Source organism: Balaenoptera physalus, assembly GCF_965194825.1.
Source record: "Balaenoptera physalus genome assembly, contig: SUPER_7_unloc_3, whole genome shotgun sequence".
Taxonomy (NCBI): Eukaryota; Metazoa; Chordata; class Mammalia; order Artiodactyla; family Balaenopteridae; genus Balaenoptera; species Balaenoptera physalus.
Window position 1 is genome coordinate 567,668 of NW_028126532.1, and position 20,752 is coordinate 588,419.

General features: G+C 36.7%; 1 pseudogene across 1 annotated transcript; it reads left to right on the forward strand.

Annotated features, from left to right (window-relative positions):
- Positions 1-704: 704 nt before the first annotated feature.
- Positions 705-17,822, forward strand: LOC309665285 (V-type proton ATPase subunit B, brain isoform-like; annotated as a pseudogene). The gene is made up of 14 exons: positions 705-714; positions 1,472-1,527; positions 5,825-5,923; positions 7,024-7,117; positions 7,249-7,326; positions 7,797-7,936; positions 8,271-8,370; positions 8,740-8,852; positions 9,502-9,625; positions 11,223-11,373; positions 13,165-13,247; positions 14,524-14,628; positions 15,473-15,602; positions 17,542-17,822. The product of its transcript is annotated as a V-type proton ATPase subunit B, brain isoform-like (transcript).
- The last annotated feature ends 2,930 nt before the right edge of the window (positions 17,823-20,752 follow it).

Genomic DNA, 20,752 nt, shown 5'->3' on the forward strand with positions numbered 1-20,752 from the left:
GTTGTGGCTCACGGGCCTAGTTGCTCCGCGGCATGTGGGATCTTCCCAGACCAGGGCTCGAACCTGTGTCCCCTGCATTAGCAGGCAGATTCTCAACCACTGCGCCACCAGGGAAGCCCCAACAACTGGGATATTTCTAATAATCTTGGAGGCATGATTAACTTGTTTACATTGCCATCCATTTAAGTAACTTAACATTTAAAATTTGTGACTTGCTTTTTATCTAAGGTTGAAAAAAAAAGAAGTAATTAGGAGCCTCTGTTGATCATTACAATTACAAATGTCTTCAAGCAAATATTTAGTGTGAGGATTTAAAGGTCCTCAGTATGAAAGACTAGGGTTCGTGACAGTGCTCGCCTGCCCTGTCTCAGTGTTTCTACCAGGGCACTTGCTTCCTGGCTAAAGAAGTTATGTTTTTAAATTCTGAAGCCCGGTTTATTCTGAAGACTGGTTATTAAATGGTTTCCTCATTCTTGGGAGTCTACATTCATGCCAGAAATTTCTGTCTAAGACATCATAAGAAATCAAGCAAGTGAAAAATTCCCAGTTGGTTGACAGCTTCTTATACATTATTTTAGGTCTTGTAAACACTTCATTTGTTTTTTCAGCTTTTCTGATCATGAAATTTAGTTAATTCTGACATTGTTAGAATTGCTTTCCTGACTGTTCTGATTTATACCTGATTACCATTCATTATATTCGGCATGTATGTAGGTGTGATACAATTCAATGACAGCTACCTCCTTTCTAAAATGAGAGATTTGGGTAGTTTGTTGCTAGGGCATAATTTGCAGTAGAAAATAAAAGCTTCTACAATGACAGTAACGTTTGACTTTTTTTTTTTTTAAAGGATACTTATATGATCTCTGACCTTTCATTCCATCCCCCTTCATAAACTCCTTTTTTTTTCATAGTTTTTATGATACTATTTAATCATGGCATTTTATCTTAACAGACTACATTTTGTCAGATTTCTTTTGTGAGTTTTGTCACTTCTGCTTAAAGTTAAGGATTCCCTTCTCCTTCTCTATCTACTTTGCTAAGTGCTACCTTTTCTGTAAAGCTTTTTCTTTTCTCTTCTAAGTGAGAACCATTGCAGGGTCTTTCCTGTGCTCCCACAGACCCTCAGCACACCTCTGGTAGAGCCCTTACCTCCCCCTTCTCCATATAAAATTGTGAACTCTTGTGGGAACTCTCCCTCTTTACCTTTGTTTTTGTATTCTGGGTCCTTGAAACAATGTGACTTATAGTAAGAATTAAACATGTTTTTGGTTTGATGAAGGGGATTATGAGAAGTTGTACAGATGCAGGCATATTTTATCAATTCAATGAAAAATTTCATACTTTTTGAGTGTTCCATATAATAATAGATACGATAAAGTAGAGAGAGGTTCTTTTTGGTAGTACCAGAGAGGTCATTTAGACTGTTGTCCTGTTTGACAAGAACTGACTTTTTTGTGTTTCTTTCCAGCATACAAGACAGTATAGGGAGTTAATGGTCTACTAGTGATCTTAGATCATGTTAAGGTAATACCACTATCATTATCGTCTAACCATTTAAGAAGTTAAAAGCATAGTATTAAGTACTGTTTAGTACACTTTAAGTTTTTTGTTATGATTCTTTTAAGCCATTCCTTGGTCGGAATGTCAGTGCTATATGGAGACAAGAATTTTAGGTCCGAAGTCAGAAGATGGGATTCTAGTACTGGATCTGTTGTGGATTCTGTTTGTGGCTTTGAGTCCCTTGTCTGTAAAATTTAAAATTTTATTTGTTTGTTAATCATACCTCACAGGTTTATTAGGAAAACAACAGTAATATTTGTGTGTTTTATGACTTGTAGGATATTATTTAGATATACTGTATCTTGTGGCTCTTGTCATAGACTACTGTGTGTTCTAACTACTTGTTACATTTTTGTCTTCTCTACTAAAGTTTAAGGTCTTTGAGTGAGTAAACAATGTTACTTTTGTCTTTGAGGGCCTGACACTGGTATTCAAGTAATGAATAAACAACAGATTATCTCAACAGTGACTAAAACCATAAAGCAGAGAATAGTTTTTACTTATTCAGTTTGTTGAAAGACTCTTTAGTTACATGGGGTTTTTTTTAGCCACACCTATACATAAGAATTATCTTAGAAAAAGAGGCATAGAATATAGTCTATAATTGAATAGACTTCACCCTGGGTGAAGCCGCCTGCCTGAGTTCAGTGATTAAAATATCTTCAGAGGAGATAATTTGTATAATATGCTCTGTAGAACAGTAATTCTGCATTGGTTGTTGTTGGGAGTGGATGAAGGGGAAAGGTACACAGTTATGAGTTTGTGGAGAGAAGTAATGGCAGAAGTATGTTTGGCATGTGGCCCCTCTGGAAGCAGAAAATGAAATGAAAACCATTTCTTAAAGGAAAGGGCAAAGTGCACTGTCTCTTCAGCTTTATCTCTAAGATATTTTTGTGCATGACAAGGTAACCTATACAAATTAATTGCAAGATTAAGCATATAGCTTACTCCTGGCCACAGTTTCATACTAGTCTGCAGTTTGATTCAAAGCCTCAGTATACAAGTTGTACAGGGTTTAGGCAGGAGCCCGTTAATATTTTGTGAAAGGATGAAGCATACACTTTTATTTTTGGGGGAAGTATTGAAAGCATTATTTGCTTTTTTGTCCTTTATTTCTTCTTTTTTATATACTTTTTATTGGATAAAATTGTTGACTCATATTTTAAAAATATGGAGCTTTTATATTAGTAAATATATTTTCAAAAACAGTTAAAAATATTCATGCTTCAACTATGTTAAGCGCTGAACTCAGCACCAAAAATACACAATACAAATACGTTAAGTGTCTAATTGGTAAGTGCTATGAAGGGTGAGTGCAGGATGCTATGAGAGTCAATAATGGGAAGGACTTAGAAAACATCTTGGGGGAAGTAATTTTAAGAAAGCTGAAAAAGTTTTATTGAATGTTTGTTTGGGGTATAACTCCAGCTGAGGAAAAACTGGTAAATAAAGTTTATGTAGTTGTAAGAATGGCTTTATACCACCAGATTTAGAGTGTTTTTTGTTTGTTTTTAGTTTTTGGCTCCTGTTTTTAACTTAAAACATACACATAGGATCAAGGAATAGATAATTTTATACAAATTGTATCAGAATAGATGATGATGGAGACTGCTGTCCAACTCATTTTCTGAAGGTAGCACATCTTTGATTCCCAAACCAGACAAAGGCTAGTATCAGAAAAGAAACAATGTAGCTAGTCTCATTTACAAGCACAGATTCCAAAATTCTTAATAAAAATGTTCTCATGTATTGGATATTAGCAAAAATACACTTTAAAACTCAACAGGATTATGACAAAGTAGAATTTATTCCAGTAATACAAAGATGATTTGATATTAGCAAATGTCAGTATAATTCAGGTCATTCATAGATTAAGCTAGAAAAGCTTATGCTCTTCTCAGTAAATACGGAGTATGTACCTGATAAAATTACTTGTTTCTAAAAAACAAAACAAAACAAAAGAAGAAGGTGGTCTTAGAAATAAGGGCTAGAACAAACTTTTCAAACCTCTTTAAGGATATCCACCATAACCTACAGCAAACAGCGTACTTAAGGAGAGCCTCTAGCAACCTTCCCATTTAAATCAGGACCAAGGTGAGGACCGCTGTTGTCAGCACCACTGTCCGTCTGTGTTCTGTCTCTGCGCTTGGCCCCTGATCAGTGCTGTGCGGAGAAGGGATCACAAGGAAGAGGCACAGCTGTCAGCATTTCTCGGCGGTATGATTAACTAAACAGAAAACACAAGTCATTCAGTGGACAAACTATTAGAAACAATGGTGTAAAACAGTGTTGCCGGATACAGAGGATGTCTATAGAAATCAGTAGTGTTTTGTATGCCAGAAGTAACTACTAGAATAATTAGGAACTTTTTACAAAAAACTGTGAAACTTTGTTGAAAGACATAAAAGAAGACTTCAAATAACTGGAGATTCCACATTCATGAATGGAAAGACTCAGAATAGAAAAGATGTTGATTCTCTCCAGGTAACAAAATCAGTTAGAAATACAGTAAGAATAAAGATTTGGTGAGGGAGTAAGCAGATAGTTCAGTGGAGCAAAGTTAAAATTCTTAAAACCAACTCTCCTCACACCTGAGAATTTGACTTGGTAAATGATAAAGGCTACATTACAAGTCGTGCTACTTGTAGCACAAATTACATTTGTGCTACTCAGTAAATATTGTTGGGGTATTTGGCTTCCTGTATGAAAAATAAAGATAAAACTGAGAAAAATAAAATTACATACCAAAAATAAATCCAGATGGATTAAAGACCAAAACATGAAAAACCTATTAGAAGACAGTATAGAAGGCCATTTTTATGACTTCAGATTGGAAGGTTTTCCTACACAAAAGACACAAATCATAAAGGAAAACAAGTCATTTTATTGCAAAAACTTCTGTATGATAGGATACCATAAACAAAATTAAAAGACAAGGAAGACTGGGAGCAGATATTCGCAAAAGGATTGATATCCAGAATCTATGAAACTTACCTAAAAGTAAATAAGAAGAAGCAGATGTAGTTGAAAAGTGAGGAAAAGATATTATTAATAAGGCCATTATAGGAAATGAAGTCTGAATTGTCAGTAAACATGAAAAGATGCTCAATATTAGTAGAATCAGGAAAATGCAAATTGAAAGATACTATTTTTTATTTTATCAAAATGGTAAAAATTAAAGTTTAATAATGTAAGATTGACAAAGATGTAGGGAAAAGATACTTTTCTATCCTACTAGGGAGTTTGTAAAGTAAAAGGTTCCTTTGCAGAGTAATTTCACATAACAATGGACACAGCCTATAGCCCACCACTACGGAACCAGCTACCTTAGGGAAACTTGGGCCCACATGTGAGAATGTTCATTGCAGCATGTTTGTAGTAGTTTAAATTTGGAACAGCCTTGAACACCAGTGGTAGAAGAACAGCTGAATAAAATGTAGTGTCACTTGATTTTATTTTAGCTATATCTGTTCTAACATTGATTCTAGATGCCCATTTATTCATATTAGCATCGCCAGAATAAGTGTCCTACAGTCAGTGTTGATTCACAGATGCATTGGCAGATGTTTTCCTTCACATCACACAACGTAGTGATGCATTTTTCAAAAGATTCTGTTAATCAAATAAGGTAAATATGACTATGACAGATCCAAAACATACGGTGAAGTGGGAAAAAAACGAGTTGCAGGATGATACATTTAGTATGTTGCCATTTAGGTAAGTGAAACACTACAGTATATTTTTGGAAACATGCAATTTAAAATATTAAAAATGGATTAGAGGAATACATTTCTGGTTAGGAGAATTAGATTGAGGAGGGAATATTAGCATTATTTATTATAATAGTAATTATTTTATTGTTCAGTTGCATTTTATTCCTGTCCTCCCAAGGCACAAGGTGATTACACAGCCCAGAAGCAAACATCATTTCTGAGTAGTGGGAACATAGTTTTTTAACTTTCTGTAGTCTCAAAGCTTAAAAACATACACACAGAAGGAAAGAATTAATTGCCGTGGTTTCATAGATTTAAGATCCTTCTCTCTGTACCTTATGCTGTGTTTGCCAGTATATGTGCCAGTGATCAGTGTTCTAAGGACTTACACTACCTGAGGATATTCTAAACTCTGGATGTATACCTGTGTGCTTCGGGGAGGTGTGGGGTCTGCATGTGCATACGTGCTGTGAAAGACAGAGCATATAGAGTATTTTGAGGAGCTTTTAAAATGTTGGTTATTGAGCCTTTATTTTTTTCCTATTTAGTTTCCCAGATATGCTGAGATTGTGCACTTAACACTACCTGATGGCACGAAGAGGAGTGGGCAAGTTCTAGAAGTTAGTGGTTCCAAAGCAGTGGTTCAGGTAAGCATCGCTTTCAAAACCTGGCCAGTTGAACGTTTTTCTGATCACAACAAACATAAGAAACACCAATAGTTCTTTTTAGTAATTATCACATAAGTATACAGATCTTCATCAACTTATAGGTGGGGTGACATCTTGATAAACCCATCATAAGCTGAAAATATCGTAAGTTGAAAATGCATTTAGTACACAGAACCTACCGAACATCATAGCTTAGCTTAGCTTACATTAAAGGTGCCCAGAACACTTATATTAGCATACGATTGCACAAAACCATATAACACAAAGCCTATTTTATAATAAAATGTTAAATATCTCATGTGATTTTTTTTTTCTCATGTGATTTTTCTGAAGTACGGTTTCTACCAGATGTGTATTGCTTTTGCACCATCATGAAGGTGAAAAATCTTAAGCCAGGGACCCGACTGTTTACTGGCTGTGAGGGAAGAAAAGTATTTTTTCATGTTTTCTTGCTAAATGCCAGCCACCAATATCCATTCTAGCCCAATAGCTCCACTGGTAAAATGGCTTTTTAAAAAAATTTTTTTAATGGATAAAATGAAACAGTCACATAGAAGGGGAGAGATGAAAAGTAGAATTCAGAGCTTATGGGCTGAAACCAAAATGAGATCTGAGTCTACTCCTTTAAATTGTCTCTGATAATTCCTAGTTTTTAATGTTACTGATTATAGGAAGTGCCAGTTTTCTCAAATAACATATTGCCCTAAAAAGTAATCTAGAGCAGAGGTCAGCAGAATTTCTGTAAGGGGCCAGATAGTAAATTTTTTAGACTTTGTGAGGGTTGTGCCTAAGGTCTCTGATGCATGTTCTTATGCTTTCTTTTCCTTTTTTTTTTAAAAACAACCCTTTAAAAATGTAAAAACCATTCTTAGGTTGCTTGATGGATTTGGCTGCAGGCATGACTCTGGGTCAGAGGTTGACAGTTTGGTTCGTCGTCCACCATGAACACGTCTTCAATCATGAGGCTACAAGTAGTATATACGTTGATGTATTTTACTTTATAAGGGCTGACAAATAAATCTTAAGCGCTTATGATCTAAATTTCCTTTACCCTTCTGTTTACTTTTCTCTCTTGATAGGTATTTGAAGGGACTTCAGGTATAGATGCCAAGAAGACATCCTGTGAGTTTACTGGGGATATTCTCCGAACGCCAGTGTCTGAGGATATGCTTGGTAAACGGATATTATTATTCATGCTGAGCAGAGATCTGCTTCCTTTTTAACGTCTTTGCAGGAAGTCTTTTTAAAGATTGTGAAGATTTGAGTCATTGTCCACTCTGTACTGTCTCGTTACTGTTTACCAGGTCGGGTATTCAGTGGCTCAGGAAAACCCATCGACAGAGGTCCTGTTGTACTGGCTGAAGACTTCCTTGATATCATGGGTAGGGACAGAAAATGGGTTTCTGTGTTTTGGGGAAAATAGCATCTACCTATCTTATACCTTTGTCAGAGAAAGGGTGATTTTTATGATACTTTAAGTAGATAACCAACATACTCCATGTTTGATTAATTATGTTTTGTTTATTATTTAATAAATTTATTTTTCCTTGAGGTTATCTTAAATTTTTATATTTTATTTATTGTAAAATATCACCAGGATATATCTGAGATGTAAAAGCCATACTGGCTTTGAAATTAGGATTTCTCTCTTATTTGCTATACATTACATTTCACTTTACTACCATATAATTTGTGAATCTACAAAAGATTAATGGAAAAGAATATTTAAACAGTTTCAGATTTCAAAAATAACTGATTTTTTAAGAGTAGAAAGAAATGCTTTATATGCTTTATATGGTTGTAGTCTTAATGTAGAGACATATTAAAATTTTCCCTTTTGGAAATGCATTAGGCCAGCCAATCAATCCTCAGTGTCGGATCTATCCAGAGGAGATGATTCAGATCGGCATTTCGGCCATAGATGGCATGAACAGTATTGCTAGGGGGCAGAAAATTCCTATCTTCTCTGCTGCTGGCTTACCGCACAATGCGGTGAGACCTAGAATCTGTTTGGTATGAAATTTAAGGAGAAAGAATTTCCGAGTGCTTCACTCTTAGTGAGAAACCAAATATAGGATTTTCAAGGTAAATGCCCAATGTTACTGTTTATATAATCCAATTACATTGACTCTTTATCTACACATATCTGACTTCTTGCTTACTCTTAGGAATCTGCAAAAATTACAAAATAGTTTCATTGGGTAAAGCCCTTTAAGACAACCCAGTTTCATTTATGATTACAGTTCCCCAAAGTTTAGGGTAAAATTATTTTGTTGTAGAAATATTATTTTAGATTTTAACTTGGTTCTTTTGTACTCCTCATCAGATTGCAGCTCAAATCTGTCGCCAGGCTGGTTTGGTAAAAAAATCCAAAGATGTAGTGGACTACAGTGAGGAAAATTTTGCGATTGTATTTGCTGCTATGGGTGTAAGTATTATCTTTTTCTGTTTTAGTATGAAATGTAAAAGTGCTTGTGTTCTTAGAACAATGTAGAAAACTACACATATATTATTCGATTTATCTCTAGGCAGAGAAGTTGCAAGTTGGCATTTTGGGCAAACCATGGATTAGTATTTAGCATTTGACTGTGGAATGTAAAAATAATTCCCTTTGTGCCCAAAGCAAGCTGTTTACTCTGTTGGCTTTTGTGAACGTTTTGGGGGTACTTGAACCTTTAAAAGAAGGAGCAGTGCAGATCTATAGCTTGGCCTTCATCAGAAATAAATATTGGGGGGGGGAGGGAAAAAGAAAGAAAGAAATATTGAGAATTTTTCTTCTCCCAGCACTGATGAAGTCATTGCCATTTTGGTAAACATGGAAACTGCCCGGTTCTTCAAACCTGACTTTGAAGATAAATGGCTCAATGGACAACGTCTGCCTGTTTTTGAACTTGGCTAACGACCCAACGTAAGTAAACAAATAGAGCTGTTTTCCCCCTATTCATGCAGCCTTCTGGTCAAAAATGTCACCTTACACTAAGGAGGTAGAACATTAGAGTGAAAGCTGCACAGGCCTAGGTATGAGATAACCGTATTTAAATTCCAGCTCTGCTTCTTGCAAGTTATTTGGTTTTGGGTAAGTCACTTAGGCTGTGAAGCTCAGTGTCTTCTTTCATAAAATGTGATAAATAATACTTGTCTCACAGAGTTGTTGTGCATATGAAATGAGATAATAATGTAAGTTACCTAGCACACAGTCCATACTCAATAAATGACCTTTTCCTCTTACCTGCAAAATCTGGCCCCTACTTCTTTCATCCCTTTCTCCTTCTCTCTCTCTTCCTTTCTTGCTCAGTTTTGAGAACTATATAGTTCTGAGAAATTATGGGGCATTTATAAAATAAATCAATTTAGCTGTGTAGCACTAAGTAATTCTTATTATGTAAATGCATAAAAGAACTCTGCCTTACTTAAGAACTTTTAAAGTAATAATTGCTTAACCTTCCTCAATTTATGTGAAACTTTAAAAGGGAGACTGTACTATTATTTCTGGAATCATTTTGTGTTTTTTTTGGCGTTTTTGTTTGAGTGACGTAGGACTTAATGTTTCATTTCAGTATTGAGCGAATTATCACTCCTCGCTTGGCTCTAACCACGGCCCACTTCCTGGCCTATCAGTGTGAGAAACATGTGTTGGTTATCCTAACAGACATGAGTTCTCATGCTGAAGCACTTCGAGAGGTAATTTTTTTTCTTAATTAAAATGGATTATCTTGTCAGGGTTATCTTGTCCCTCTGCAAGTTTTCATTTTTTTTAAAATCATGTTTTTTAAAATGCATTGCTCATATATTAGTAGAATACCTTAATTAATCAGAAAAGAAAATATTACTTTTGTCAACCTAGTTGAAATGATTAGAGGACGAGATTTAAATTATTAGCCTATTTATCATACTCTCACTGTCTCCATTGGTTAAGACTGGATTCTTAGAGTAAATGATGCAAGCTATTTAATCAGTTACTCTCCCAGGTAGTTCTGTCTCTGTCCAGACTGTAGTTTTTAGCCCTTTTCAAGAATTCCATTTTTAATGGTGTAAGTTTTTATTTATTTACATAAGTAAAGACTATACTGTGGCAGAACCCTCTTCAGAACTTTTTTTTCCTTTAGAAAACTCAGTGATTATTTAGAAACAATATAAGATTCTAGCAGTTACCATCCAGAAGTGTGGGGTGTTTGTTCTAATGCAAGTTACTGAAATTTTGAGTGACTTGCTCTTTTAAGTGTGCAAAAAAGGGAAGAAGACTTTTGAAGAGACAGGCTTTATAAATATCTAGCTTAAGATTCCCTAAGATCCATCATCATATCTCACTCGGCTACAGTGCTTTTTCATCGAAGGACTTCTTTTCTCCCATCCATCACAGATACTTTTCTAAAAGGCAGTAAAAATAAGTATTAGAAAAGTGAAAATTAAAAAAAAAAAAAATTTACAAACCCTTTTATTAGTATTATTAGATTCGACAGACAATTATTCTATCAAATTGCCACTAAAGTTTTCTATATGTTTATCTTGCTTTCTGTATTATCTCCTTTCACATTGATAAAAGCTGGTCTGCAGGCAGGCCACGCTTTGAGTAGCACTGCTGGAGCATACTCTTGGAGGAACCAAAGTAGCGGTTAGAAGTTGGGCTTAATGACTCACAGTTCTTGTTGGCTGTAGATTAAAATGTATGCATATATTCTAGTGTGCATGTCTCTAAGAGAAAGACCATTTATTACTATTCTTGTCTTGTGCGGTGATCCAGGGAAACCATCTGGCCCTTGATTGCGGTTGTAAGTTGGGGTTAATAACATTAACTTCCTCATAGGGTTGTTGTGAGGATTAAATTAAATAATGTATGTAAAGTGCATCAGATGATTTCTGATATATGTATTTCCTTCCCTTTTGATCTTTTCAGGATTAGCTTATGTAAATCTGGCAAGATCCATAACATGAAGGAAACCTTGTGAACTGAGACTGTTCTCTTAGTTTTAAAATGTACTACCTTTGATTTATAAAATTGCAAGCAGATTTTCTTCTAGCCAGCTATTTGAAGATTTGTGTTATGGCAGTATGATTTTAGCAAAAAAACTTCTGGTCCCCAATTGTCAACATTTTTGTTGCAGAATAATCTGAATTTATGTCGCTAGATTTTTCTAAATCATTTCTAGAGGTGATATTTAAAACGAATAAGATGATATTTCCAACTTTGTAATTTGGCATGTTCAAACAAATGTTTTCTAACCAAGCTTTAATTTTCATTTTCTGGTATGTGATACTGTTCTCCTTGACTCACTGTCAGGTTTCAGCAGCCAGGGAAGAGGTTCCTGGTCGACGAGGTTTCCCAGGTTACATGTATACAGATTTAGCCACACTATATGAACGCGCTGGTAGAGTGGAAGGTAGAAATGGCTCTATTACTCAAATTCCTATTATCACCATGCCTAACGATGGTAAGTTTTGGGTCTTTGGATTATAGCATCCCTAATCGTTGTAAGGACTTTGATTTGAAGAGAGAAGACCATCTATCTTTTTGAGTTGAAATTCTTTTGAGAGTTTATCCTCCAGAAGTTTACCTTACTTAGTGATTTGTTTCTAATAAAATTTTTCATTTCAAAACTACCCATAATTATTATTCTTTTGTAGAAAAATTTTCTTGTAATTTTAATTTTTATTTATTAGCTAGTATTTAGTGTCTACTATTTGCAGGACACTGGTCTAGATGAAAGAAATGAATTTTTAAAAAATGTATGGGCTCTACTTAATGTAAGCCTCTCATTCTAGTTGGATATTTTTTAAATGTCTGTGCATCAGTAATTTAAGGTAGCCAAAGTGCCAGATACGGAGCACAAATGGTAAATGCCACGAGACTCTAGAGATAGAACGATCATCAAAGACTTGCTAAAAATTACTTGGTTTTATCATGTGTGTGTAAGTGCACAGTGCAGTGCCTGCCTGGAGGTATGCCCAGCAGCTCCCGGGTGAGACTTGCAGCATTCCCCTTATGTTAGTGTCTTTTTGTCTTTATCTCAGTCTTTTAAAAACACTTTTTCAAACTATTTTCAGAAACAGTAATAACTCATTATAACTGAGCACTGTTCTAAGTGTTTTGTAAGTTTTGACTCATTTGATTTTCATAGCGACTTTTTAGATGCTCTCGTGTGAGGCACAGGGAGGTACAGTGTCACAGTTAGGAAGTGGCGGCTTTAGAACCCAGGCAGGGGCTTCCCTGGTGGCACAGTGGTTAAGAATCCGCCTGCCAATGCAGGGGACACGGGTTCCAGCCCTGGTCCGGGAAGATCCCACATGCTGCAGAGCAACTAAGCCTGTGCGCCACAACTACTGAGCCCGTGCGCCACAACTACTGAAGCCCGCACGCCTAGAGCCTGTGCTCCACAACAAGAGAAGCCACCACGAGAAGCCCGCGCACCGCAATGAAGAGTAGCCCCCCCACCCCCGCTCACCGCAACAAGTGAAAGCCGTTGCGCAGCAACGAAGACCCAACACAGCCAAAAGTAAATAAATTAATAAATTAAAAAAAAAAAAACAAAACAAAAAAACCCAGGCAGTCTGAATACTACCTCTGATGTGAAAATGATTTGTTCCAAGGAAGTAGCTACAAAATTACTCTCTGTAATTTAACAGACTTAGAGATGTCTTGCTCTGTAGGACCTGCGTGGTGCTGCCTGTGTAGTGTTGCTTAACTTGTTGAGCCTCTCCGTATTTTCCATGTTGAAATGTTGTGTATCCCTCTGGGATAGCTTATGGACTGAGAATGTTCTCTCAGTGTACATCAAATTGGCAAATCTCTCCAAATGAACTTTGTGTTTAAAATGGAACTTTATATTTGGGGGAGAGAGAGCATAACTAGGAGAAATAGTACTTTTTATGAAGATAGCTAATTTAACTTGTGCCAACACATGTCTAACTGTGCTGCAACCAAATAAGTGAGACTGGCCAATACGGTAACCTCTAGCCACATTTGGCTGTTTAAGTTCTAAAGTTCATTAAAATCAGATAAAGCTTGAAATAAAGTTTTTCAGTCACATTAGCCGCATTTCACATGTTCAGTAGCCACATTTGACCAGTGGCTGCCATATTGGACAGCACAGATAAAGCACTTTTCCATCATCACAGGAAACTATTTTCTATAGCACTGTTTTAAGTAGTGCAGATTGACTTCCTGTGGTTTTGTTTATATGAGATGGACACTTTAACTAACATCAGGTGTCTTTCTCTGGTAGATATCACTCACCCCATCCCTGACTTGACTGGATATATTACAGAGGGGCAGATCTATGTGGACAGACAGCTACACAACAGACAGGTATTTGAGAGTTGAATGATGCTCTAAGCCTACAGATCTATTCTTCAGTTATTCTTTAGTGACTCTGACGTTGCTCTTAGGAATTATTTATTTAGAAAATATCAAATTGAATTGTTTTTAATATGGCTATAAAATTGTCATTTCTGTAATACTAAAATCCTGGTGTGGAAAAGAGTGCCAGAATTAAGAATTAAATTTCCACTTTCTTTATTATGCCTTAAAATGGAGTGAGTTGTTCAAAGAACTTTTTTGGGTCTTCTGTTCCATAACGGTATAATCTACCACTTTTGTTATTAATACAAGAACAGATTTTTCAGAGTTTCTTCTTTGTCTTTTATTGTTAAAATTTTTTTAATTGAGGTATAATTGACGTAACATTACATTGGTCGCAGGTGTACAATGTCATGATTTGATGTTTGTATATGTTGCAGAGTGATCACCACAATAAGTCCACTTAACATCCACCACCTCACATAGTTACAACACTTTTTTTCTTGTGATGAGAATTTTGAAGAGCCACTCTTCTAGCTACCTTTAAGTATGCAATACAGTATTATTAACGTACATAGTCACCATGCTGTGAAAGTTCCATCCCCATGACTTACTCATTTGATAACTGGAAGTTTGTACCTTTTAACCTCCCTCACCCATTTGGCTCACTCATCCCCTGCCTCAGGCAGCCACCAGTCTGTTCTCTATCCGTGAGCTTGACATTTTTTGTTTGTTTTTTAAGGTCCCATATATGTGAGATTATATGGTATTTATCTTTTTCTGTCTGGCTTATTTCACTTAGCATAGTGCCCTAAAGGTCCATCCATGATGTTGCAAACAGCAAGATTTCATTCTTTTTTATGACTGAATAATCAAAAACAGATTTTTTATCGGTTCTTTAGTAGATGCCAGCTTCTGATACCAGCTTTTAGGTGAAATTATTGTTAATCTTTTTATGTGTGATTTTATGAGTCAGAGTTCAGAAGACCATTTGGATTTGCTATTGTAGGCAGATGTTGAAAATTCAGTTTTTTAATAGACTCTTGTACTGTTTTGTAGATTTTACTTTTTGGATTTGATTCTCAAAAAGAAATCTTAACCTGTAAAATGTTTCTTACTTCCTTTTCTTACCAGGAAGAGATATTAGGAATCACCTAGGAAACAAATGTAGCAGTTTTATGCAATTTAAGCAATAAAAATGAGTTTCAAAATCCTCCTTTACTACCAGTAAAGCTTGAATTTTGTACTTAAATATAATATTTTCCCCCTTCCCCTTTTACCCAAGATTTACCCGCCTATTAATGTGCTGCCCTCGTTGTCTCAGTGAATGAAGTCTGCTACTGGAGAAGGTATGACCAGAAAGGATCACGCCGATGTATCTAACCAGCTGGTACGTATGTTTTCTCCAGGATTGTGTTTAAAGAAATGAATACTTTCTCAGTTCATGCTGCTGTCTTATACCTCTTGTCTTTCTTCCATATCACTTTTCTTCTCCCCCCATCAAAGTAGAATTTTAATATAGAATATATAATATAGAATACTGGAATACAGAAACATTCATTAGAGCCAAACAGTCTTTTTCATAAGGATAACTGCTCATGACAAAGATTAAAGATCACATGCTTGAAACCCACCTCTAATGCTGTATGAGGTAGTTTTTAAATAAAAAAGGCATAAGACGATTTTGTTTTTATTAGTAACCTTTATTATAGAGTATTTCTGAAAGACTATTCTAACTAATTTTTTGTTTAACATATTAGGCAATCACCAGAACGCTAAGGGATACAGCTGTGTATATTCTATGAAATCCTTGGTTTCTATAGTCCTGAGATTGTATACCAAGCATAATTAAAGAAAAATACATTTGACCTTAAAGTAGAAATGATAAATAAACCTACTGATAACACAGATATTTTTTTTTTGAATAGAATTTAGAGATGGATTTCTCCTATTGTGTAAGTTGTGATTTTTAAATGCTCTACAAAATGGAAGCTCATTGATATATTGAGGGAGTGTATTTTTTGTAGAGTGTTAGTAATGTCTATGTATTGCATGCCTGAAGACTCCTTCCTTAGTGAGACTGCTGTATAATAAAGTCTTTCCAATACTTGCATATGTGAATTATGTTTGGAAATAATGTGAAATACTGTGAAGATAGCTACAGCAATACACTTACAATGCCCAGAGTACCGTTACCATTTATAAAGGTTCATGTAAACCTTTTTTCTCTTTAGTATGCATGCTATGCTATTGGTAAGGATGTGCAGGCCATGAAAGCCGTAGTTGGAGAAGAAGCCCTTACCTCAGATGATGTGCTTTACTTGGAATTTCTGCAGAAGTTTGGGAGGAACTTCATTGCTCAGGGTAAGATTACTATTTTCCTATGAATAGAAACAGCATCATATGTAGTTTTGAGGACTTCTTTCCTAGTCTGAGAGAATTTACATTGGTCTCCATACAATTTTCCTTCTGATTAGAGAAGAGGTTCTTCCAGCCGCCTGCCATGTCTTCGTTCTTAGCCCTCTGGTTCCTTCCCCTCTACCTTCAATTTCTTTATCCATTTATTTAGCTCCTGTCTTATTTTTTATCTTCCTTACAACCGGCCTTCTGCTCTCCTACCTCCATTGCCACTTCTCCTCGCTCTTAACCTCTCTGCAATGCTCTCCTCTGGCTTTGGGGGTTTTGGACTTTCCCAGTCCCTCTGTTTTCATCCTCCTGATTTCTTATCTTCCTGCTTCTTAATTGTTAATGTTCCCAAAGGCTTAATTACCTGTTCTTTCTGTGCTTTTTCCCCCTATGCTGATGACTAACTTGCTATGTATGAGCCTTGACCCTCTTTCTGAAGCTCTAATCCCTCATCTCCAGCTAGGAAGCCTGTGTTTATGCCACCATCCTCTCTGGCTCAGCGTGGTGAGAACCAAAGTCTTTTCCCAACTGACCACCTGCCTAGCAATTCCCTTTTCAATTTCTGTCTACCTCTGGCATGACCATTACCCTAGTTAGCCCAAGCTCAGGAATTGGGCATTCTTAACCCTCTTCATTTATTCTCCAGTCATCAAATATTTGCTAATTTCCATTGTTCTCCTTTGAAACATCTTATCCTGTTCTCTTTTCATTCCTATTAAAAAAACTTAGGCCAGTGTTTCTCAAAGTTGAATATGCTTTTGAATCTACCAGGGATCTTGTTGAAGTGCAGATTGTGATTCGGTAGGTGTGGGTGGGGCCAGAGAGCCTGTATTTTGACAAGTTCCTGGGCGATGTTGAAGCTGCTGATCTCTGACCACTCTTTGTGTCCCAAGACCTAGTCCAGACCTTTGTCCCATCATCCTTGGCCGTTAGTGCGAGAATCTTCACCAGTCTCCCTGACTCTCTATGTGCCATTGCCGGGGTAAATTTAGTATTAATTTTATTGATTGTCCTTCTGTTAAAAAGTCTATAATGGTTTTTATTACATAGCATGTGTAGGGCTTTCAAGCTGTTTTGTTTGGTCTCTTCCCTACCACCCCTGCTAATGCTGGTAAATTCTATTTTTGACCTCAGTGATACTTACAAACGATGTGTTTATTTTGGAATAATGCATCAGCTGCACACTTAGGATTTGTGCACTTTTCTATTTGTGTGATACATTTTTTAAGTACCATTAAAATCCCCAGAACATATGATTGTTGGGTTTTCTAAAAAAAAAAAAAAAAAAAAAAAAATTTATGCAGAACCTTAATATCTTAAAAAGATAAAAATTATTCTGGTCGAGAAAAGAATGCAGAACTCTAGCCACTCTAACTCCTTAGTTAAAAAATGAGATTTATTTGCAGGATAAGAATGATTCTGCTATTAAAAATAATAATAGCAATAGCAAGTTTGAAAACTTTCACGTGGACCTATTCAGGTGCTTCATTGGCATTTAAGGCCTTCTAAGTATCTGTACTAGCCTCCTTCAGGTCAGCCTGTGTTGCTGGGAAACTGCTTTTCTCACTACTCTCTGGACAAAACTCTGGGTCTAGTTTCCATTATTCCGTGGAGTGTTTTTAGATCCCACCCGTTGTTAAACACACACACGCACGCACGCACGCGCCCAACGTCTCGCCTGCGGGCTTTCTCCCTTTTCTCTGATTCCCAGGGGTACTTACTGTCTAGACCCTCATTTCCACATTTGGTCACATCCAGTCCTGGGAGACCTGACTGCTTTGTATCTCTTTTTTATACTTCATGCTCACAGTGCTAGACCCATAACAATAAATTTTGAATAACGCTGATAAGTTGGAAGTACTTGGCCTTTATTCATCTAATCTCAATTTTTTGTAAGGTCCTTACGAAAACCGCACTGTCTATGAGACTTTGGACATTGGCTGGCAACTGGTCCGAATCTTCCCCAAAGAAATGCTGAAGAGAATCCCTCAGAGCACCTTGAGCGAATTCTACCCTCGAGACTCTGCAAAGCATTAGCTGCTACTTCATCACTGGCTTGATGCTCTTGTGAAATACTGGTTCTGTTTTCTTTATTCCTTTTGCACTCCCCCATCCCCACCTTTGTGTTGGAGTTTACTGTGTTACCCTGTAATTAAAAACAAAGAATAGGTAACATATTGTGCCAGTGTTGCAATGTTTTAAACTGCTAGCAGACTTTAAAATATCCCCTGTTCCGAAAACCTGGAACTGCAGTGCTTTGTTTAAAGTAGCTGAGGGTTGGAGGTGAGGTTTTCTTACTGATGTGTGTATTTGTACGTAGTGGTGTAGTTAGCTGCCTAGTGTCCTCATTATTTGGGTCTCTCAGACCTTCCCTGTCCACCCCCTCCAGAGTATCACTATCTGAAGTTACAATGCTTTGATCTCCAAACTAGGGACAAGATAGGGTCTGAAAGACGCTTCCTCTCCGAGCCAAGACGCTTTCCTGAGCGCTTGTTTTTAGACTTTGGTGTGCCTCTGGGTCTGCTCTAAGCAGATGGCTTTTCCTGTCCACCTGCTGTTTCCTATTTAATGAATAGGTTAGAAAAGGAGTTTCCTTTTCCTCTTTGGTGGGGATAAGTTTCAACTCCTGTGTCTTACTTTTCTCCCTCCCTCTGAGTAACACAGAATCATGCAGCTTTTGCCCAACTGGCATTGATCTGATAGTAGTGAGATGCCCTGTCTTGATGATCCCTTACTGGGTTTCCATGCAGAGGAATCATAATGAAAATAATTAATAGAATTCTTGGTTGGAAAGAGTTGGGATACAATTTTTTAAGAAAGAAAAAACCTATATCGGTTCTACATTCGGACATGCTAACAGTGGTTTTAAGTTTCTAAAGTGTTGACCGGATGCTAAAGGCAAGGTGGGGAAGAGAAAGCTCTTCTGTGTATGGAATCTTTTATATATATATATATATAAAATCTATGGATATTTTAAACTCTGTTAGATAGCAGCCTTTGGAAAATCCCCTATTTGGTCCTGCTTTCTGACCTATCTGCCTTTTCAGGGTAATCTTGTGGCACAAGTGATAGCATTTAAAAGCTTTAGTCTTTTAATTCCTCCTCCTTCCTGCTGCGAGCCCTGAGCTGTCTTCTGTGCACTTCTGACATGTCTACTGTTTGGTCTCTCTGTGTTCTTTGTTACTTGGGTGCAGTAGCAACTTCTCTGTGCATTCCATCTTTCTTTCAAGTTGTGTAAAGTTCTTCACTTTTTTTCTCTGAGGGTGTAGGGGGTGGGGGGAGTCAGCATGATTATATTTTGATGTAGAAAATGTGACCTGGATATAAAATGAAGATAAATATTAAATTAAATGGAAGATACCTAAAGTGACTCTGTATCTTCTAATCAGAAAAGCAATAGCAACAAGCAAATATATAATAATGCACCTCTCTTTGATTGACAGTTTTGAACATCATAACCAGTATTGTGAACCAGCCCCTTGATTCACAATATTATGAACCATGTCCCCTTTACAGGGACATGGCCCATGTTCTGTACTCTCTGCCTTTTAGGCTGCCCTTTCAAGCTCTTTTCAGTAATACCTCTTCCAACATATTATAGTTTGATCCAAGGTTGAGAGTTGCTAGGGTGTGGGGTTGTTTGTTTGTTTATTTGTTTGTTTTGCAGATCGTTAGTGGCTGTAAGTTCTCTGAAACTTGAAGTTTTGATTCAGGGTCCACTTAGCATTTTCGAGAGTTACTAAGGTGTTTTATAGCATTCTTTGTTTCAGACATTCTCAGGACCTCTAGAGCCTGTCTGCCATGAATGAAAGAGGGTAATAAATGGAAAATGAAATACATACTGAAGCAAGCCAAAACTTGCTTCAAATAAAATCTGAAATAGATGGTCCAGTATATAAAGGAAACATACTTGTTAAAGCACAGGGATGTGGCATCACGGTGGTCTCCCATTTCTTTCCCCTCTTCAACTCAGAGTGACATTTAGGAGATGTAGAGGAAGAGGCTCAGTCATAGCAAGAGTAGTTAGACCTGTGTTCTGATTCTGGTGCTGCCACTAACTGTATGGTCTTGCTTAGTCATTTAACAGATTTGTATTCCTTTTAGGTTATTATAAGGACTAGAGATTTTGCTTTTTATATCGCTTTTTAACTTATGTTAAAAAAAAAAACAGTTTGTTGTATTGGCATGTGTCTATTTCTGTATTCTCTATCCTATTCATTGAACTATGTATCTATCCTTCCACCAATACCACACTGTCTTACTTATAGCTTTACAGTAGGTCTTAATATCCTCTAACTATATTCTGCTTTCTCAAAATTGTTTTACTTATTCTGGTTCCTTTGCCTTTACCTTTTGTTCATACATTTTAGAATAAGCTTGTCCATGTTGACAAAAAAATTCTGTTGGAAGTTGACCTTTTATTATGTTGAGTCTTCCAATCCATGAATGCGATATGTCTCTCCATTGATTTAGGTCTTGTTTGGTTGTATCATACAGATCCTCTATTAAAATATTTATAATCAAATATTTCATGTTTTGGAAGCATTGTGTATGGCATTGTGTTGTATTTTTTTTTTTATTTTTCTTTTTTTATTTTTGTCTGTGTTGGGTCTTCGTTTCTGTGCGAGGGCTTTCTCTAGTTGTGGCGACTGGGGGCCACTCTTCATCGCGGTGCGCGGGCCTCTCACTGTCGTGGCCTCTCTTGTTGCAGAGCACAGGCTCCAGACGCACAGGCTCAGTAGTTGTGGCTCACGGGCCTAGTCGCTCCACGGCATGTGGGATCTTCCCAGACCAGGGCTCAAACCCGTGTCCCCTGCATTGGCAGGCAGATTCTCAACCACTGCGCCACCAGGGAAGCCCCGGCATTGTGTTTTTAGTTTTGGTTTCCAGTTGTTCATTGTTAATATTTGGAAATATGACTAATGTTTTTGTGTTGATCTTGTATCCTGAGACTTTGTTAAAATAATTGCCACTTATTAATTGCTTCTTAGAGATTTCTTGGGATTTTCTATGCAGACAGTCATGCTATCCATGAGTATGGACCGTAATATTTCTTCCTTTCTAATCTGTGTGTCTTTCTTTCTTTTTCTTGCCATGTTGCACTGGCT